This window comes from Hippichthys cyanospilos, chromosome 18, assembly GCF_059441005.1.
Source record: "Hippichthys cyanospilos isolate Australia breed blue-spotted pipefish chromosome 18, RoL_Hcya_1.0, whole genome shotgun sequence".
Classification (NCBI taxonomy): domain Eukaryota; kingdom Metazoa; phylum Chordata; class Actinopteri; order Syngnathiformes; family Syngnathidae; genus Hippichthys; species Hippichthys cyanospilos.
Window position 1 is genome coordinate 4,379,682 of NC_142386.1, and position 22,834 is coordinate 4,402,515.

Here is a 22,834-nt window from a genome sequence, read left to right on the forward strand (position 1 = left end):
GCGATTTTGCCACATTATCAAAGACAACTTTTTCGTTCTGCTAAGAGCGCTTTCAACCTTATACTGGTGCGGCGTTCAATGACCGCTCACAATGTGGGAAATCTGAAACACACTTGAAGTAACATTTGAAGGTTTTAGGAATATAAGATTTATTCAGTGTTGCTATAGTTTTTACATCATTTTGTTGCATGAAGCCACACCAGCAGAATAAGGAAAAAAAAAAAAGTATCTGCAATGTGGCAAAAACTGTTTCCCATGTACGTTTCATGAAGTTCACACCAATTTCGTAAACTGCTATCCCAACCCTTCCGCAGCCAACCTTGTATTATTTCTTTCTTTTTTTTGAAGAGGCATTACAGTAGGCGGCGCAGCGCTTTTAGCCGCACACGCAGAGTTACGCGGCGGCCCACTCGTCCACGAGGGCGAAGCCCTCCGCCCTCGGAGCGCTTCAGGCGGGAAAACACCTGATTGAAGGCCACTGGCTGTTTACGTGGGCAAAGCGCATTTGATGATGACTAATGTCGGGCTTCGCTCTCACCTCCGTAGTGTTAGCATAAGAATAGCCGCACCGAGGAAGTTAAGTAATACACCACAGCCCACTTTGACCGGCGTTCTATTGCTAACAAGTCTATTGACTTTCCGTTGACTTTTATCGGACGTCGTATGAGGCAGAGGTCCCCAACTGCCGGTCCGCGGGCCGGTGCCGGTCCGTGGATCGATCGGTACCGGACCGCCTCCAAAATAATGAATTTGTCATGGCCAGTAAGCGTCGACTAGTGTTTGTGTTGTTTGTTTACTAGGTCAATTATACATAATTAAAAAAAACAAATACACACATCTTAATTCACAATTTTCTACAGAATATCAAGTTTTATACATAATTCATTTTAAAAACCTTTCATTAAAAATGGTATATGAATCACAATTTTTAGAGCTATTCCATAAATATTCCATAAATTAACACCTTAAATTGCTTTTTGTTGGTTGGTGTTTGGGATTTTTGAAAATCACGTGTGCCCCTCAGACTGTAACGTGCACAAAAACCTTCTGCATGCTGTAGTAGTTGATTATTATATTTTATACATTATTTGTGCTGTTATGCATTCAACAAAGTCCAAAAAATGTGAGCGTGTAATTTAACGAATGATGAATCGGTTGCTTCTGTATATTTTGAATGGTTGATAATTGGTATAGTTTTTTTTGTATATTGAAGAAATGCATAGTTGTCTGTGTATTTTTTGTCTCAAAGTCTGTGCAGGAGTAAGAAATTTTATGAATTTTATGAATTGCATTTAGTATTATTTACTCGTTTTAGTTTTTTCAGCAATAAACTGTTCAACTGGTAAAAAATGTTTCTAGTTTGAATAAAGATTGCCATTATTTTTTCAGATTCAGATTGAGCTGTAACCCTTATAAACCCTTGTAAAAAGTACAGCTTTTTCTCTTTTGTTGTTGTTAGAAAAGATACTTAAGCAAAATGTTATAATAATATGCATAATATAGGCATAATATGTTATTGTGGGCCTAGCAGTTTGGGTGCACCAAACTATGCATGTGCGAGCACACAGTGTGGGTCAGAAGTTTTTTTTGGAGCGCCGCCTTTGAAGGGGATTAACGTCAAAGCGATCACACGTTCGTCGCTTCAAAGAGACTCTATTTATTTCAAATCTACAACGCCCCCTCCTTTTCGCTGCCCACCGCAGCTACTTTTCCCCAAAGCTCTCTTGCGTCTGAACATGACACTTGAAAATCTTGAAACAAAAAGCAGAAAAATAAACATCGTAATGACTGATTGGGGAACAGAAGCTCCCCCTGACCGGTAAAAATCGTCAAAATGACCTGTTATGGTTGGCCATTTGCCGACGGTATGTTCAATGTTTATCAGTGTATCATGGATCCCTTCCAAAAAATGTTTTGTTATTGTAATCTAAACAGTCCTCAATTTTATCTCCAATCCAGATATTAGTCTTATTCCAGATCCAGTTATAAGCCATATCCATAATCCAGATATTAGTCTCATCCCACATCCAGATATTAGTTTTTATCCATAATCCAGATATTAGCCATATCCATAGTCTGAATATTAGTTTTATCCCACATCCAGATATGAGTCTTTTCATAAATCAGGATATTAGCCTTATCCCACATCCAGATATTAGTCGTATCCCATATCCAGATATTAGTCGTATTCCATATCCAGACATTAGTGTTATCCCAAATCCAGGAATTAGTCTTATCCCACATCCTGATATTAGTCTTATTCCACATCCAGATATTAGCCATATCCACAATCCAGATATTAGTCTTATCCCAAATCCAGATAGAAGACATGTTTATTAAATCAAAATGACAGTGGTTACCCTTGATGTACAGTTTGTCATTAGGAATCCAGATTAGTCCTGTTTGGATATCAAATCAAAATGACAAAGGTTCATTGGGCAATTTGACAATAATCTGTAAAAACCTGTAGTCCACTAAAACAAAGTGCTAGTGACTGGCCATCCTTTGATCCATCTTGAATCCGGATGGTTCCCGCTTAGCTCAAAATTCCTGAGCATTTAAGAAGGATCAGTTGAGTAGTACAAATGATGACAAGAAGGAAAAAAAGTCCCACGTGGTTTCTTCACAAATAGGCTTTCCCCCCTACTCCATCACAGACATTTCTGTGCTGCGGAGTCGCTCTGCTTGACGGCGCCTTTCCAAATGGCTGCGCGCGGCTCTGATGTCTGATGCGCGGCGGGAAGCATTCGCCGAGTCAACGCGTCACCGTATTCCGAAAATTCACATTTTTCAAAAAACGAGAGAGAGAGATTTACATGTGTAACGCAATGCAACTTCGCAGTTAATTTGACACCGGAGCCGCTTAATCCACTGACTCTCTCCGGTCCAATGAATGCGCGTAGACGGGTTGGGATTTGGGATTTCGGCATTTTCTTCAAAGACGCGTCGGCGAGGAATCGTCCCGAGCTTCCTCACGTCCGTACCAATTATGTATGGCGTTTGTCATTCGGTTAGCGCTAGATAGCTTGTAAACGAAAGCGCCGATACAGGAGGGAGCTCGCCGTCGCTATCGGGCCTCGGAGCGCAGACGACAGACGAGAGACGGCTGCTGTTTCAAATAATCAAAAAGGAAATGAAAAAAAGAATGCAACACGCATCCGCCCCTAAAAAAAAGCGGAAATCAATTTATTTTGACATGAAAGCCAGACACGCTTCTCTTGAAGGTATGTTTTATATCAAAACGGATTGTCTTAGTGTCGCAATGCAGAAGATGCGATTGTGTGTGTTTTTATTACGCTATATCTGTGGGTTGAATGAAGTCAAACGGAAGTCTTTGATAAGGCAGGAGGTGTAATGTCCCCATGGCAAGACCTCACCAGAATATACGTGCGAGACGGAATACGTTGCAGTACAGTTAACAGGGGATATGATCCAGACTAGGGGTGCCCAACCTTTTTATTAGCGCGGACCAGTCAAACCTAGAGATTTTTATTGTGGATTGGAGTGAGGTTAATCAATGATATCCCGAATAATGCCAAGTAAAAAGTGCATGTACGAACTCAACATTAGTGAAGTTGTAGACTCGTCACCTGTCTCTTGACGGGGCCTTCCTCCCTTCCTTGACAATGTGTGTCAGGACAGTTGATTGTCTTCAAGAGAAAATGAAGAGGCTCGAGTAAATTTGAGCTGTTTACTGTTGTCTTCAATCTCTGAAGGTTATAATAACTGAAATGATACTAAAATATATAGTTGACATCGTCCATGCCCTGTGAGCCGGAGGTGTCGTGATTAAATCAGCCTATCGTAATACAGGATTAACTGACAATAGATAAATGACTCAAAAACGCCTGAAGAGGGAGGCAAAACAGCACATACAATAGGCAACTCGTACAGGCCATGACAAGTTCATTATTATGGTTGGGGCCCATGCAGCCAGTTGAACCAAGTATCTCTGATCCAGACCATCCAGGAACAGGGGAACACCTGCCATACACAATAGAGGGACTTCTACGTATTTTTAAACATGTTTAAATATCTTAAAAGACACTCCTTAAAGCAGTCCTTAGCGCCTAAGGACAAAATGTTGAATTCAAGCTGTTTATTTGTCGCACCTGGTTGAAGTTTACTGTAAAACTGTCAGAACTCACTTATCTGTCAAGGTTGTCCTATTGTGTCTACACAAATAGTTGTCATATATGTCAAGTGAAATTTCTGTGGTCGAACAAGAAAATATTATGCTGGATCCTTACAAAAATGCGTACTATATATAGCGCATTGTAGTTATATGTGGAAAACCTCAGTGCATTTGATAGGCTGTAAAAAGTATTCAGAAAGTTGCTGCATAATGCAAGAAAAATTCATATTTTATAAATGGTGACAAAAACAGCTGCCAAGATGTGGAACCCCACCCGCAGCGAGAGGCTCCAGAATTCAGTCAATTCTGCCCCAATCCCGTCCGGCGCCGCATAGATTCGAAACACAAATAAGGCGTGCGGTATGGCGCACGACCGAGCCGAGTGGGGTGGTACGGGCCCGTTGGGGCTACTGGAAAAGCGCCAATATTTAGTCTCGGTCTGGAAGCGTGTCACAATAAAAGTTTGGGATTGAAAAGTTTAGCCGGCATCCTCGGTAGTTCCGTTAAGGCCGAGGCGGGTGGCGGGCGTCGGAAGGCCAAATGTTCTCCAAATGCACTCGGGGAAGCGAAATGTCACCAGGAGGTGGGCCCGCTAAGTGCACCAGCTATAAAAGAGGCATCCCCCGACCCCGCTTCCCAGACTCACTTTGCCGCTCTTTGCTTTTAGTGCTTTTTAATATTCTCCTCATCAGTTTTTAAAAACGTACTTATGCCCTTCGTCGCGTTAATTTTTTTGCGACCCGGCGGCCGCAGCGGAATGGGAGGGGGGGGGGGGGGGGGGGGGGGGGGCTAAAGTATTCTCCCGACCGGGGGCGCGGGGGGTCCGTGGCCCCGGGGCAACCGATGGGGTTTGATTTGAATACGTCGGGATGTTAAAAAAGGCAAATCGGCCGAGCGAGCGAGCGGTTTGTCAGATCAATGGGATCCCGTTTAATCCAGGGGAGATTTGGCCGAGTGTGAAAAAGGTTTCTCCTGACAGCTGAAGGCAGGGACCCGATTGGAAGCTCTCCTTAAATGAGATGAGGAAGAGCGGGACGGAATGGAAATGGAAGCTTTTAAGAAGGGTGGGGAGGAATATCTCGTCGCCGCGAGGGCTGATGAGTATTCATTCATTCGAGTTGATATTGAATGATTTGGAGCCGCGCGTGAAAATTACATGAGACACCCCCATTATATGTCCCATTGTGATAAATCTCATCCACTCTCCTTCAATTCATCACGTCCCGTTCAGACGGGCAGCCACTGATCTATAATGCACTCTGCGGAGGCTGCGATAGGCTTTGCTGGGGATTCTTGATGCCGTATAATTCTTTCATCCGGTTTTAGCGAGTGTTTAGACGCGTGGACGTGATTGACCGACTGGGATGATTCCCTCGGAGGGTGTCCGCCTGGTCAAGTGATTCCCGACCACTTAGCGCCATCTGTGCCGGTGACGTACGTATATTAACAGGCAGAACAAATGAGGAATAATCTCCCACTATGTGGTAGAAGGTACACCATATAAGGACACATTCCCTAGAAAATGCTCCAACTGATGTGATAAACTGCTGTAAAATGTGTCAAATTTTTCCACAGAGGATAAAGAATATATTGCCTGTCAGAAGTGTTGAGTTGTCTACCTATTGGTCAACTCATTCGGTGGCCAGACATTTTCAGATTCTCCTTTGCCGTACCGAAAACAAGAACAATATATATGTGTCTGGGCTTGATTAACTCGATCGGAGTCCCCAAACTTTTTTTAATCTGAGGGCCACATTACTCTTCTCTTCTCAGATGGGGGGCGGGTCAGTTTGTAACAAAAAGTGTGACGATCACAGAGATGTCTGAACGTGAATGTTTGTTTTTGAGAATAGCGTACATAACCAAATATTAATAGGCTTTCTGGGATCTTGACAGAGGGACAAATGTTAAAATAAATAACAATATTAATGCCACATATAACCTAATATTAATACCAGTTTGTGAATTTAACGGGGGTGGGGGGGGGTAGCAATATTTGATATATTTATATCACAAAGAAAATCTGGCCGGATTTGGGCCGCGGGCTATAGTTTGGGGACCACTGATCTAGACTCTTATGACGTAAGAATCCGTCTTTGGCATCGAACGAGTTAAAGATGGGAAACACTGGCCAAGGAAATGGAGCATGACGTGAGGGCCGCCGTTACCGACGCTGTCTTGTGTCATCACAATCACTCGTGTGCACTTTGTTGCCGACCGAAGGGGACAGTAGGAATGATTCAGCCTTTCCCTCTGCCGGATGCGGCCCCACGGTCCGCACCTCCACGAGCGCAGAAGACCGACCCCATATTCCCTCCTCGTCATCCTCTACGTGGAAATCCGTCAAATGCGTTGCATGCGAGCACGAATTCATAATAGATGCGCGGCGGTAATTTGAAGTGAGTTACGTAACGACTCCTGCCAACCTCCAGGCGGCCGTGGGTGAGGAGGTGGGAAGGCAAGGGATGGAGAGCAAAAAAAAAAAGAGAATGGAGGAGGAAGAAGAGGGGAGGATGAGGATGGTGCGTCGCCGCCACCGCGTGCGGAACGAATCCATAAACAAGGCGAACACAATGTTTGCCTGCTTTCGCTTCTGTGTGCGGAATATAAAAGACTGAAAGCACACCTGGAATGTGACTGTGGGAATGCGCGCAAAGCCAAGCGTTCATTCACGCCGGCGCCGTTATGCGTTCAACTTAACACATCATGCGTTTTCTTTTCTGTCCACCATTCAAATCCCTTCTCGGCTGTCTTAATGAAAGCTCTTTGATGTTGGATATTGAACGCCGGAGAAGGAAAACAGCTCAAATATTTTGTGCTTGGGATTTTCCCACTGTTTTTCCTCTCTCGAGGCCAATTCTGATACAAACACAGGCTAAAATGTCATAACTGAATTAATCGTCCATTTACTGATAGACAGACAGACCGACAGACAGACAGGTACACATGTGATATAACATAACAGCATACGACATACAAGGACAAGGCACTCAAAAATTGTTGTGAGAAAATAGTACAATTTGGGTTGAAAACAGTTGACTACTTGGGTGAATTTGACCCAAATTTCTTGACCCTAAAATAAACATATTCTGTACAAACAAATGTAGAAAGTTGGGTCAAATTGTCCCAAGAAGTGAATTGGTCTATTCTTGAATCAAATTTGGTTCTTTTGGATCCAATTGTTTTTATAGTGCTTGAGTTAATGGGGATTTTACAATCGTTTGTTCCTAGGTATTTGCATATGGCATAAAGCCTTGAAGCTGTTCGTGTCATTTGCAACACATCCCACTAGTTTTGTCCACAAGGAGTCTTTTCTTTTTATGTCTGATGATCAGCTTAGAAGTGAGACATTCCACATTCTTCAGCAATGGAAAAACAAGGATGGAATTCCTAATCCTTGTATTGTGCCTCTGAGAAACTGCCCATAGACAAAACTATTGTCACCTCAGACAAAAAAAAAAAAAAAAAAGCTGCTCAGCGTTTGGTAAGCATCACTGTTTTCCTGACAGCTGTCATCTCTGTTTGTAAAAGAGGCGTCAGCTGTTTTCAAGCTTGCTTGCATCTGTCGGATTTCCTTGTGGTCCATTGTCAACATTTGAATCTAACGGCGTCACGGCTAATAAGCGGACCTAATCGAATGCCAGCCATTGATTTTGTCAACCAAGAACATTTCATAAACAATACACCGGAAGGAAGACAAGTAGCTTTTACCCGCGAGGAGGACGCACCTTCTCAGATCTCCTATAGCTCAGCTTACAGACCCCATCCGCTCCACATTTATCATTTGGGTCGGCCCTGATTACAAAACCATTGGCCTTGAGGGACACATGGCAACAATGCAAACCATCAGTTTGTGATCCTCGGGGATATCTTCTTTCCCAAGAACATCAAAACTGACCCCATGCTGCAGGTGACGTGTTGTCGCCTCATCAAAAAACCCAAAAAAACAAAAAAAAACAAACCTATAAACAATTGTGCTAACAGATTTTTCAATCTCTGGCTCAGAGAACGTGTAAGATTCATTTTTTCTTGGCCCGATAAACACACTAATCGTTAAATGCACACAACACCAAACTGAACTGTTTGCTATATGTAGGATGTTTGTAGTTGCAGTTTCATAGGAGACCTTAAAGCACTTCAGAAATCATTCAGGCCAAAGCAATGCGATTGATTGCAAACAGAATATTTCATCAGTTGGCATTCACGCCAACTGCTGCTCAACCAACCGTCAGCAATGTAAACTGCAAAATAGCATCTTTTATTTAAATGAAAGATTTGGCAACTGAGACTTTTGGGGAAAAAAAAAAATCCGAGCGGCGGTAATTTTTGGCGGGAGTGGAAGCGAGGCGGCGCATCGGGGTTGCTGACAATCACGCTCGGGCTGAAGTGCAATCATCAGCTCGTGCGAGTAAACAAACAGATCTGAAGCAAAGTCACTTTTGCCCTCCCGAGGGCCTTCGCGTCCTCTGCTGTCTGTTCTCGCGCATCACCAGCTCTGACGGCTTGGCACGCCGGACAGGAAGTTGAACTTTTTTAATATTGTCCAAGGTCCACATTATATTCTAGCTGTTTATTATACGTACTGTAGGCCCACAGCAAATACATAAAGAAACCAGAAAGTAAACAAGGGGTCTGTTGAAGAGGCTTTTTAAGCTCGTTTTTGCCGTTCCCATCTGTCAAGTATATGCCTTGTGAAAACACAAAATTCGAAGCTAAGACTTTGAGTCTCCATTTTTGTACAAGGCTGGAATACTCGCATGTATTGTCAGATTCATTCAACCTAGAACATTTAATAAACAAAAAAAAAGAAGAAGGAAGACAAGTGGCTTGAACTCTTTTTACTCGCGAGGAGAGCGGACAGAGACTCAGAGAGCTCTCCTACCGTTTTGAATATATTTGAATATTTAGTCTTAACAAAGAGCTGGCAAAGAGCAATTTTAAGAATGCACCAAATTAGAACTACGTACACTAGATAGATGGCCAAGGCTAAATTGCATGTCGGCAAACTTTATGACTCGCCCAGAAACATGAATCTCTACTAATTCGATTCCTCGAGGCCAAAGCCGAACCCAAAGTCCTGATGAGATTCATAGGCTCCCCTCCCCGCAGCGCCCCCGCCTCTCCGCTGGCACAAACGCATTTGAAGATTGCCATGATTTGAAACCGGTTCCCCTTCATTCATTTGTTTGGCATTTCAGCCGGGCATCTCCCCGCACTCACGCGCCACAAACTGACATTTCTAGCCGAGTGCGAGTCATCGCGCGGGGCCCCGGGGCCCCGCCGGTCGGCGTGCGCCTTTAATCCGGATTGTTATCTTCGACGCTATCGCGACGAGGCACGACAGCCTTCCGACTCGATCATCTGCTTAGTTTTCAGAGTTCAAAGGGCGTCTGGACCGCTGGCGTCGGCATTAAAGCCAGCCCGGTGCAGATGGACGCGCAAGGAAAAAAAAAAAAACGTGTAAAGTAGACATAGGGCGTCCGTTCTCCGTACTGGGGGTTGAGAGGATGCCAGAGACGGCGGCGGCAGCCGGCGTCTTAAAACGCCGCAAACATCCACGCCGAGCATCGCTGCTCTTGAAGCTCGCCGCCTGTTGGCTTTGGCGGCGTTTTGAAGCAATCAAGAGACCTCTGCATTGATTTTGTACATCTGAAATGCTCACAACGACGGGATGCATAAAAAAAAAAAAGACCGATTATGTGATGACAACAAAGGCTTTTATTTCTATTACACTGTTATTAGGGAAGATAATCAGCCCCTATACCACTTTGAGCGATCAATACGAGATTGGGTGGACATTTCTATCAGAAAAGGTCACTCATCAAAAAAACAACAAAAACAAAACCAAAAAAAACATTGAACAGCCATTTTGCTTTGGCGCAACCATGTTGGCAAAATCTGAGGTCACTTGTAAAGGTTCATCCAAGGGGGGAAAACATACAAAAAAAAAAGCAACCCAATCATCATCGAGGAAAACGTTTGAAAGACCCAAAGCAGCATCCGATAAAGGGAGTTGTTTATTTTCGTTTAAAAGCAGCCACTTTGGACACATTTCTGTAATTGTACTTTGACAAACTGATTCGGCAAACGATTCATTCTGCAGTGCCATTGTGACACTTGGAACCGCCTTCTTTGTAATAAAACGAAAAGGAGAGCCTGAGATCAAGGGAAGACCTCTCCCTCTTTTGCCAAAAATCGTTTTCGACTATTATTGATAACACTGACACCGACCCCTTGGCCTAAGCGTTCACCGCGGGACCACCGATTTAGCAATCGATCACTACGAAATTGGCTCAACATGACGCGACTGAAAAGTCTCAAAGACTCATACCTGAAATCTCAATTTCAGATTTTGCACAAGGACTTTGCCCAAATCAGCTCGAATGCGAAGTAGATAACCCGGACAGATGGGTTGCCTCGATCGTCTAATGTGGGCGGAGCAATAATGTTAAGGTCCAATCAGAATTGAGCTTATTTGGAACGATGAGAAAAAATATCTAAAAGTGAGCCTGCGCTCTTTAAACGGGCCACCTGCTTCACTTTGGCAGCATTTTGCACAATTCAAAAGGTTGTTCTTGTTCATCTAAAATGCTCAGCAGGTACAAGACGCCCCCCCCCCCCCCCCCCCCCCCGGGGAAAAGCGCATGCGGAACGAGCGCGGCCCTGACCCGACATCCCCTTTGCCCTGGGAGCCAAAGACAATCTTTTATTTAACCGCGGAAAGCACACAATTAGCGGTTGGAGCGACGCGGCGCAACACATTCGGAAAGATTCCATCTGGCTCCGGGGGGCCGCGCGGTTGGCACGAAATGCCCGCGCGCGTGCCCCCGCCCCTACTTCCCTTGGCTCGCCAATAATTTGCTTCACTTGCTTTAGCGCACAGGCGAAGAGTCCAAGCGGAGCCTCCGGAGGCAAGTAAGAGGCAGCTTAAGTGACTCCCGGCAGCCGCGTCTGTCGCCCGCTTTAAAACGCCGGCTTTACACTTGACAGTTCATTTGCGCTAAATCACCGCTTGGGGCCAAAACGCCACGAAGCGATGACAAATGGCATCGGTCGTTACGCCAAGCAACCCTCCGCGCCGGCAGGTAGCGGCGGGCGACGTTAACAAATGCGAGAGCGAATATACCACACGGGAAGTTTCCATATGGGGCAGCTACTTTACTAGCGTGTGACTTTTGAATGGAAAATGAAAATCCGGTTCAGTCAAGACTATTTGTCACATGAACCGAATGAACGAACCGAAACGCCGCGAATGCAAAGAGTAAGAATACAAGTTGCACGAACACAACCTCACGAGACGCGGCTTCACGTCTACTTTGGATTCGTGGATCTGACCCTTTGGGTTTGAGTTGAATATGCAAATAAATTGAGATGAGGTTATGCCAAGCTACCCCCAAAAAAATGGCAGAGCTGAATTTGCTAAAATACTGCAAGAATGATGTGGACGAAAATGACACAAGAGCGATTAAAACACGGCAAGTTTAAACATCAATATGTAATGATAATAATAGTAAACATTGTATGAAATTATAGCACTGAATTATGTTTTAAAAATGTGTTTTTGGTTACAATTATTGTTACAAAGAAAAAGTTTGTTACTTTTTCTTTAACATTGGTTTTAATTGCTGCAATTTCTTTAGATCAAACATGTTGAAAATGTGATCTCAAAATGTTTCAAAAATTACATTTATAACCCCGCATTGCATTGGGGAGAAATTTCTTAAAAATTATGAACAAAATAGATCAATGATTGACAAATACTAAGCAGTGTCTTTAGTTTACTTTTTTCATGAATTTAAACATGTATATAAAGTATAAACTAAAATATTTAAATTTAAAATGTCATTTGGTTTTTTTTCACAGGTTACAAAGTTGATATATAGATTTTTTTTTGATGATTTCCATAATTTTACATAAAGAAAATGGAAAAAAGGTGAGCATTAAAATTGAAATAACATTTCATATAATAGCCATCCTCCCATCTATTATCCGAACCCCAAAATTGTGTCAAATCGATCAGATTTCAACCGATTGAAGCCTATTGGACGCTAAAAGCTACAGCATTGCTCCAATCTTTGATTTATTTGCCAATATAAAGGTCACCCACGATACCATTTGTGTTGCGGAGCGGCAAAGATGAATATTGACTGTTGCGCTTCTCCTGTTTGGGCCGCAAAATATGAGGAACATTTTTGACTGCGGGGCAGCCGGATTAATTCTACTCGAGTTGCATTCAAGCCAAGCAAATAAACTGGCGAGTGAGCGCGCGCGTTTGTTTGCCAGTGACCCCGAGAGCGCATCCAAATAGCTTCAACCCAACCCGACAGCGGCTCACGTGGATTTCTCAGCCGTCGGGAGGCAACGGGGGGCCCGTGTCGCCGCCCGTGATAGAAAAAAATAAAAAAATTTTTTTAAAAATGTGTTTTTGTCCTAGCTAAAACTAGTCAAAATGAGTACTGATTATAGCAAATGCAACCACTTGTAATTTTTATGTGTTTGTGAGTGTGTGTTGGGGGGGGGGGGGGCTAAATAAGAGACAAATATTATTTTCTTAGTTTCCAAAAAAGCTGCTTAATGGCTTACTGCACCGTATTGGAGAATTTGAATGATGGAATTTTCATTTTAAGAAGCGGAGAAAATATCTGGTATGACATACTTGAAGCAATATAACAGTTTGAAGGGTTGAAAAACGTTTTCAAATTCTTTTCGCACGAAAAATAAGTACAGATGTTCAAATCTTTATGCTAGGTACCAAACTCCAGTCCTCGAGGGCCGGTATCCTGCATGGTTTTCGAATCTCCTCTCTATAACGCACCTGATTCAAATGATTAGGATCATTTTCAAGCTCCCGCAGAGCTTGCTGATAAGTTAATCATTGAAATCAGGTGTGCTGGAAAGAGAAAACTGAAAAACATGCAGGATACCGGCCCTCGAGTACTGGAGTTTTACACTTCTGCTACAGAACGTAGGCGCAGCTCTGCAGGAGCTTGAAAATCATCCCAATCATGTGAATCGGGTGTGTCATAGAGAGAACATTTCAACCATAGCTGTCCAAGCCTCAACAGCCAATGGCAGGGCACACAGAGACAAACAGTTCTTTTCCCCACTTTACAGATTCTTTCAGTCAATCGGATCATTTTTAACGGCCCAACTGCCATATGTTTTGCTAGGAATCACCGCTCGTACTAATGCGGTTCAAAAAAATCAGCGCCGGTGTGTACGCCGTAACGCTCAGAAAACAGTTAAGCATTCTGCGGCTTATTTGCATAAACCCGCTAAGGATCTTCCTTAAGACTTTTTGATGAATGCCGTAGGGTACGGCGCTCTTAAACATGATGCGGTTATTGTATCACCAGCTGACCCGCTGAGCCCCCAAGATCCGCTTTAATCTCCGATTCTTTGATTACATCTCAGCACCGCCCACCCGCCCCGCAGCCCGTCGTAGCGAGAAAGAGGACTGTGCATACCGGATGCGTCCTTGAAACTTTCCAAGAGTTTTTAATGACGTCCCTGAACGAAGGCTGATTTTGGCCTTGCGTACAGAGTTTTTAGGGATGATTTATGCGTGTCAACGGCGTGTAAAAAGCTTTCATCCTCTCGGCCGTGCTCGTGTTCCGTTTCCTTTGCTGACGGTAAATATTATTGCAGGTGACGTCATCGCAAGCTGCAAACTACTTTGGGCCCATTCAGTAAACTAAGTTATATATTCGTTGCGCGTGAAGTTAAACGGGTTTCGGATTTCCCACAGTGTGAGTGGTCAGTGAACGCTTCGCCAGTGTAACGCAGAATGCGCTTTCCAGCAGTTGATTTTCCTTTTACTCGCGATGCAGATCAAGTTCGTGTTTCACAAAGTTTATGAGTGTGCGTACATGTAAAAAAAAACACAAAAAAACGCAATTAATAATAAACGAGTCGAATTAAAAAAAAATATAAGTGTTCTCGAACCGGTGCACACAGCTCCAAACCTTGCCACTCTTAACAAAATTTACATAATCCTTTCGGTTTTAGGAATATCCCTGTGAGAGAACGAGGATGGACTCGAACGGCGGTTCAGCCTGCTCGCTTCTTTTATTGAAAATAATGCCGTAGCGACCACAGCTTTGGCCTTGTGTGTCTTAAATTCTATCTTATCTCTATTGTATCTCGCAATGTGTGTCTTATATTTGGGGAATTGGGGGAAAGCGACAGCAACGGGTTCATTTCACTTGTTACACTATACAAGTTTTTTTTATTTTTTTTTTAAGTTAATCATTCCAATGAAAGTAGATACAGAATGCAAACCGTCTTTCATATAAAATTGTTCATTTGCCTTTAATTTACTGTAAGTCAACAAAATAATTATTTATAATAAAAGTGATATCGCTTTCTTTTCTGAAAAATCTGGTAATGTTTAGACAAACATCAAGTTTGTGGCCGCTTGTGTATGCTCACAGGTGCGTTTTTGCATTCTCCATCCTGCATATTTAACATATAGAGTAATATTTATGTAACACCTGGATGGATTTATTTCGCATTAAATCTGCCGCTCCAATTCCTGCACATCCTTGGCCGCGAACGGCGCTAATGTCAAAGGCTGGCACGTTTGTCGCTCGGTCTCGCTCCGGCAAGCGTTACGCAAGCTGCTGCTCTCTTATCCAGCCAATTTCTCATTGTTTTTAGCAAGTCGCAAGGAATCATTTGGCAGCGCGATGCTGTTTGCGAGAGAGATGTTCTCTTGGGTTCTGGCAGCAATAGATCAGAGAAAAAGAGACTTCATTTCAGATAGCGAGCTGACATTTCAGCTCTGACTTTCCCCACGGATGGGGGTAAGAAATTACAACCGCGATAAGCCTTTTAATTACAGGATGTGTACCTTGAGTTGGGAAGAATTCAAATTCTCCAGTGGAGGATGGAATGACACTCAGTGGAGTACTTGTTGTGGTGCTTGAAGTCAAAGAAACAGGACGATCAGTGCGTTCAGGGACTCATTTGCATAATCTGCCACACGGTTACTTGATTCTGGATAGAGTGCAGTGCAAATTCCGTTCGGGTCAATCAGTAAAGTAGTTTTGTGGAAACAGTAGTTGTAAGACGATAGCGTGCATGACAAATCGAAAAACACAAGATAAATAGGCATTATCTTATTTTGCCTAGCTGCTATAGTATTTGTTATGTTACTTACTGGAGATGGAGTACGCCTGATTTTTGTTTTTCCATATACGGTATGTTTCTTTAACCGTCATTTTTGGGGCTATAAGACACACAAACAAAAACAAGCAAAAATTTAAAAGGAAAAATGACTTTTTGTCATGTTTAATAATAAGAAGAATGCATCGCTTCCATATAGCACTTTTCTAGACACTCAAAGATGCAGCAACACAACAGTAACATGCCTGATTGTGTTTACGAGTGGTGATTGCCCCCTGGGTGGGTGGATGTGGTCAGCACGTCTGTCTCACAGTTCAGTTCTGAGTTCAAATCCACCTGGCTGGAGTTTGCATGTTCTTCCTGAGCCCACGTGTGTTCTTCCCTGCCACAGTGGATTCCTCCCACACTCCAAAAACATGCATGGCAGGTGTATTGGACATGCTAAATCGTCCTGAGGTGTGATTGGGTGCGTGACTGGTTGTTCGACCCTGTGTGCCTTGCGATTGGCTGGCTAGCGGCTGGGATAGGCACCAGCAAGCCTGTGACCCTACTGAGGTTAAGCGGCTATGGAAAATGGATGGATGGAAAGATGGATGGCTTGCCATCTGGTGACGAGTAAAATAGCAGTTCAAATTGAAAATCAATACTTTTGATAGCGCCTTCATCTGTCTCTTTTTGTTTACGGACACCAGCAGATTGCCGCCTCTGATTCCTGATATTGTTTGTTATTATCAAGACGAATTGTGAAATAAAAACACATTTGAAAAGGACTTTTAAAAGGATGCAAATAAACTCCCAAATGAAATTTTGAGTGGGGAAAAAAAAAAAATCACAATTATTTTCTATAATTGATCAGCCCTACTTTATCCACAAATATTTATTTATCTTTTTTTTACTTTTGCCAAGGTTGGGGGCATCATTTGCATATTTATGCCGTTTACCATGCACGCCGGATTATGCTGATGGCTGAAGAGGAGCGGCAGTGAATAGTTTGCGCGACGCGACCTTGCAATTGTGTTGACTTTTGAGTTGAATATGTAAATGACACGGCCGTGGTAGAAAGCGCATGTTTGCATAAAAGATCTATCCAACTGTATTTTGTCATTCCGTTCACCCAGGTGGGCTTCGGCAAACACAGGCGGGGTAAAAGCTCTTAAAAAAAAAAAAAAAAAAAAAACTGCATCCATGTGAAAACATTTGTCAGCTCTGGAGCTCATTTTGGCACTAGTCACGGTTAAACAGGTTCAAAATAAAGTTTGGAGCAAAGGATGTGGGTTCGGATTATGGTTTCAAACCTGGTTAAGGGGTTTAAGATAAGAAGAGAATACTTGTATTTGTATAGCGCAGTCTTAAAGGGTTTCGCAGGTGAAAAAGAAATCACAGATAGGACCACACAGAACATTCCAAATTTACAATGGCATTCACCTGAACAGAGTTCCAAGAAGAAAAAGGGGAAACACTCAAAACCCCATCTGGGGAAAATAAGAAACCTTCAGTGGGGGCCACAGGTGGGAGGAGCCCCCTTCCAGTCTCAACAGGTTGCACCAGATGCCAAGTGCCAAAAGTGTGAAGATGCCAGACCGCCAAGAGATGTCAACCCGAGATCTAAGGATTCGGTTCTTTTGACGACCCCCATTCCAAAGTGTAATATGTGCGTATATATTACCATTGACGATTTAATTTCTCATTAAAATGAGTTTTGCGGTACAGATCTTTCTGCCTTGCCCCCTTCGTGACGTCGCTCGATGGCCTCAGACCTGACAGCGTGCGTCCATCACGCAGGCTGAAGAAGACCATTCCAAAATAATCCTTAATACAGGATCTGGTTAAAAACTCCCCAAATTTGACTTTCGTGTTACGGCCCCTATCAATTGTATTACATTATACATATTACATTACAAATATTCGTTTTCCTCTTACATTTCTCTCGGAGTTGGACGGACGTTACGGGGCCAGCGGTTCTGCGTCGTGACGGTTTGGACTCTTCAAAAGTGATGAGCAAGAAGAGCGAACGAGGACGACAGTGGCGGGAAAATCTCATTAGTTTTTCCCGGAGTATTGCAAATGTCAAGCTTTACTCTGTTGCTCCTCTAATCCACTTTTCTCCCCGTTTGAGATTCATCTTTTTTCAAGTCAGCAGTTCCTGGATCAACACTTTTTCTAATTAAGACCTCGACTTGTTGCCAGCGATTAACCGCGGCGCGCAAGTCGACCGGCGGGTCGATGTTGCGCGGAAGCGCGCTCGCGAATCGTTAGGCCGTCCGACTTTGGCCGCATTTTTCTCTCCGTCTGCAGAGTAAACGCGGCTTTTGCGATTATATTTCTGCGCGCGAGTCAAAGTTTTCCACACCGCAGGCGATGTTGGTCCTTGCCACACACACCAGATTAAGAGTTTAAACTTTAACACTGAGGCGCTAGACTTGCCTCAGGTGGTAAATATGATTTCACTTTTTTGCATACGGTTTTCCTCAGCTCCTCACTATGTGACTTAACATAAATCGTTAGAGCGCTGGTGGCGTTTAAAACTAACTTGAAAAAAAAAAAGAAAATTGTGCAGAATGAAGTTCATATAGAGGACCAACAATATTTGAAATCTGTGATTTGGAGCTCAATCCAAATTTGGAGATTTGGAATTTGAAACACTTAGAAAGTTGGGGATGGAATCAACACTGGAAAAGTGCAGCACAAATAAAAGAATACATCCCTCCATTTTCTATAGCCGCTTCTCGCAAGAGTTTCCGGTTCGCCGATTGCAGGGCGCAAAGAGACCAACAACCACAGACGCACAAAATCAAACCAAAGGACAATTTAGTATGGCGCGAACAGGATGTGTATCGGCACGGTGGAAGATCTGTGATGGCGCACATCTCTGTCCATTCTCCTCGCGAGTAAAAGTCTCTTGTCTTCCTTCCGTGTGTTTCGTTTATATGCTAGGTTGACCGGAGCTGACAGTTTTCGTCTTGAAACCCTAATTTGAGACCCTCGCCACTAACTTTCAAATGGTAACCCTTGTTCAAAACCCTAACTGGCGTGAATCCCAAAGAATGTAATTCTGCTTAAGCAGCAAAGGCACTCAATGATGTTATGATGGTCGCCATACATCAGCGGCCTAACGCGCCCCTCCTCCACTAGTGTACGCCCAAATGCAGCAAATAAGGTTTTTAATCATTTCCCTTGCTTCCACATCACTAATCCTTGGCAAAGTGGGCCTCGCTATCAGCTCTCGTCGTTCTCGCACTGCGCCGGCACTTTCGCTGCCAACCAAATATCCCATTTGTATTCTGTTCAAACCAACCAAACAAATCGAACTGCTTTTATGTCAACTCACCTCACTCCAAACAAAAGCGCCTCCGAGCTATTGAAAACTCACACGACACAATTAATTATGGGTGGCCTCTTTATGTGATGATTCCTTGCAAAAGCCGAAGACATCACACAATACCTTCAAAAAGTTCATTATGACTGAATTGAAACGAGAAAAACTTTCATTGGGAGAAGGAACGAAACCTTGAATTACCTTACGTGATTTAAAAAAAACAAAAACACCTCTCAAAGTATTTTGTAAGACTTTCAGGTGGCTTTAAATTACAGTTACAAAATTGATTTTTGAGCCTTCAAGTTTCTCAGTACTTCTTATACGACGCATACACCACGAGATTTTTTAGTTTTTTTTGGAGAGGGGGACAAAACACATAACATAATGGCCGCGTAAAATTCTTCCATTTTTACCTCCGCATTTCAGTTATAAAAGTTCTTTTATTATTACATTTTGAAATTCGTTTGAAATTTTGCTAATTTTGCGGATGACACCCCAGCTTTGTTTTTGCCATGTGAAGTGTAATTGCAATAAAATAAGGATTGCCACCTTTTTTTCCCCCCCTCAGGCATTTTGATGCACTTGGTTATTTATTTATTTTTTTCTGTTTCTGCAACCTGTATAAATCTTGTAGTAGTTAGATAAAACTTAACTCATGTTGCTTTTTTATTTTAAGGCTAAAACCAATGCAGATTTAGGTATAATCAAACAATTTTTGTAAAGTTTGACTGCCCTATCTGATTGCTTTAACATTCCTAGCATCTAGTGGATGCTATGAGCAACCCCAGCCACTACCGTAGCTTCTATTCTATGCACCTTATAATGCCTTGTATATGAAAGCAGTTTTAAAATAAATTCATTGAAAGTGTGCATTATAGTCAGGTGTGCCATATAGTACGGAAAATATGGTAGGTTTATGAGGTAAGATCAGGGTTTTAAGTTTTTTCCAACTAGGTCAATCAGTCAAATTAGGTACAGTTACGTTTCAATTACGGATTTTATCTCAATATAGATCAGGGTTTGATTGAAAGTAGGATTGAACCAAGATTAAGGTATTGAATGGAGTTGAATGTTCCAGTTCTTCCTACATAAAAATGTCACAGTTGTCATTCCATTTGTCTTTTTCCCAAAACACATTTCAATGCAAATGAGGTGCATCCTCTAATAGAATGTAAATTCAATAAAAGAGGTAGGGAGGGAAAAAACAAAAAAAAAACATCACTATCCCTTTCAGGACGATAAAGAGACCAATCACATCGTCTGTTTGACTGTCCCAGTCGCTGTCCGTCGAGGCGTAAAGAGCAGGATTGTAAAAAATTGCTGTTTACCGCTCATTTCTTTCCGAGAGCTAAAGATGAAGTGGAGGAGGTGCCGCCGCAAATTAAATCTAGCACTTCAAAAGGAACACACTAAAAAAAATGTGTATATATATATAATTCATAAAACAAACCCAACTGCTGAAGCAGGTAGGTTTCAAACTTGGGTTTTAAGTCGTTTATTTTAGTATAGCCCTGGAAGGAAAAACTCAAAAACTCCATCTGGGGAAAAGAAGAAACCTTCAGAAGGGACCACAGGTGGGAGGAGCCCCCTTCCAAGACTCAACGAGTTTCAACTCATTGTTGGAGTTTCAAGCCACTGCTCAGGTTCCAAATTTGGTTTTCAGGCCAGCCAGGTTTTGGGGCAAAATGAGCGAGTCTTAAACGACATCTGTTTAAAAGCACGAGCTAATGAAAGGCCGCTTGATTGGTTGCTCGGTCGGCACGAAATGGCATCATTATTGTTTCAATATACGTCACATTGATGGTGTTTGTCAACGAGCCCTCCCCAAAGAAAAAAAACCAAAACACAAAATGCCTTCTCGAACGAAAGATAAAATTACGATTACACTTGTGAACTTCAACCCCGGGTTGAAAAGCGTTTTTTTTTTTTTTTTTTGCCGCAAATTGCCTAGCAAAATCTCCCGTCTCGCCCCGAGGTGACATTTTTCTCTCTGCCCGCAAAGCAAAGTTAATGAAGAGGAAGCCGATACAATTGCGCCCTGTAGCACAGCCCGATAATTAAAAAGACAGATTTTTTTTCCCGCCACAGAATAAAATGTCTCTTTTCATTGTCCCCCTTGTGGTCCTTCCTGCCCATCCCGCGCACACGCACACACTATTCAAAAAGACGACATATACTATTCAATTTGAAAAGACGACATCCTGTTACAGTCGAGCGGTGCACATCAGTCAGGAGACAAAGTTTAAGAAAAAAAAAAAGTTCCTTGTCGACTTGGATTCAAAGTAGTAGGATGGTGCAAAGTTTTTATTTCCTCATTTTGATGGAAAAAAAGTTCCGGAAAGAAGTCGTCAAGAGTTCAGCGGAAAGTTTGGAGGCTAGTTGATTACTTCACAGTTTTCAGATTGGACTTTAGGGTTCAGGCTAAGGTGGAGCTTCCAAATCATGGGCAGGGTTTCAGATTCAGAAGTATTTAGTTGGGCTGAACAATTGTGAAGAAAAAAAATGCAATTGTCATGTTTTTGGGAATTTTTTTTGTGCGCACACAATGAATAGGATTGATTGAATCAATCACATTCTTTTAAACTCTTGATTCATCTTGGCCTTGATATAAACAGTCTTTTAGTTTAATCAAGAGGTATTATCATCTTTATTCTTCATTTCTGATTGAAAGGTTTGACTGATTCATCTGATTGGTTTGTTGATGTTCCCTTTAGCGCAGCTCCATCTAGTGGATGCATAATGTAACCCCAGCCACTACTGTAGCTTCTATTCTATGCGCCTCAAAATGCGGTGCGCCCATATATTAAAACTGTTTTAAAATAGGCCGTTCGTTGAAGGCGCGCCTTATAAATTGGTGTGTCTTATAGTGTGGAAAAAAGTATTTTTTTAATAGATAGGAGAATTAAACGTGTTTCAAGCCAATATTATGGTCTTAAACTAGGGTTAGGCTTTCAAAGAAGGGTTTTAAGCCAGTTTCACATAATGATTACGTTTTCAAATGAGGTTTTCCTGCCATGTTTCGGGTTTCAGTTGAGGGTGTGAGTCAGGGTTTCAAAGCGATGTTCAACGCCAAGGTTATCATTTCAAGGTTCAAGGTTTTAAAAAAGGTTTCATGTTTAAAAAACGTCTGTCACCCCTGGGTAGCTTGGTGTCCCCCAAGGTAGTCTCCCGAGGCCCCTCCTGATCTTTCCTTATCGTCTCCCTTCAGCAGGTGATTTCAAAGCTGATATGTTATCGGCGCTCATCGATCGTCCCTTTGCCGTGGGGGTTTGGATAGCGACAAACCCCCTTGAAAATAATCCATCAGAGGCTCTCGCCTCTGAGAAAGTCGGAGGTCGTTGCTTTGACATATTTGTCCCCGAATAATGTTAAATGTACTACTCCAAAATTAGAAATGCACATCCATGCATTTCTCCGCTCTTGTATTGACCCAAGTTGTTTTTTTTTTTTTTGGGGGGGGGGGTCTCACACTCAGCAACTTTTACCCTGTTGGTTGCTGGCGCTGCTGCTCTACGGCAACGTATTTTATGTTTTTATCTTGGGAAATGCGTCATGAACGCACTTTTCGAAGACACAATCAACCAAAACGGGGGGCAAAATTTATAGTAATAATAATAATGATGAGCCATTGATTCTCAATGTCAGCTGTGTGGCACGATTGGTTCTCAAAGTGGGGTTTGCGGACTCCCCAGGGGTCCGTGAAATAATTTGAGTTAATGAAAAAAATATTTGTGTTAATTTCATTTTGTTTTATATTAAATTGTGAAAGTATTCATGATTTTTCAACAAAGCAATTCATTCAACCTGTTTAATATATATTTTTTGTAAATGTAATCATTTTGAAATTTGTCAAAATGCATTTAGTGAGAAGCGATTTTTAACTAAACTGGCAGCAACCTGTTTGGGGAAATTGGCCCAATTTGTTATAAGGTGACGTGCAATTGGGAATTTTTATTTTCTAAACTTCGGGGTCAATATATTCAGATGGGTGGCGGAACATGGCGCCAAAGCAATCATTTTTATGATAGACAAAGCATCGGCCTAAAAGTTTATAACAACTGTTTTATTTCTGAAAATACACCACCGATAAGCTTTTTTTTGGTAAAATATTCATTTTCTTCCGACAATTTTCTCAAAAGACATCAACATTTATTCTAGCAGTTTGATTGGTCTACTTCTTGCACACGCTGAAATGTCCGACCAAGGTTAAAAAAAGATTTTTTTTTGAAGTCCGGGATGCTAAAACGCCACTGTGC

General features: G+C 42.4%; 1 protein-coding gene and 1 long non-coding RNA gene across 2 annotated transcripts in view; one reads left to right on the forward strand and one right to left on the reverse strand.

The window, feature by feature from the left end:
* mtnr1bb (melatonin receptor 1Bb) overlaps positions 1-22,834 on the forward strand; it is a 30,732-nt gene that overhangs the window by 2,421 nt on the left and 5,477 nt on the right. The window lies entirely within an intron of this gene.
* Positions 1-22,834, reverse strand: part of LOC148408575 (uncharacterized) — a 59,138-nt gene that overhangs the window by 664 nt on the left and 35,640 nt on the right. The window contains exons 3-4 of the long non-coding RNA XR_015868556.1: positions 15,297-15,365; positions 14,988-15,133 (exon numbers count right to left, since the gene is read on the reverse strand). This is a non-coding gene — a long non-coding RNA (uncharacterized LOC148408575). The remainder of the gene's footprint in view (positions 1-14,987; positions 15,134-15,296; positions 15,366-22,834) is intronic.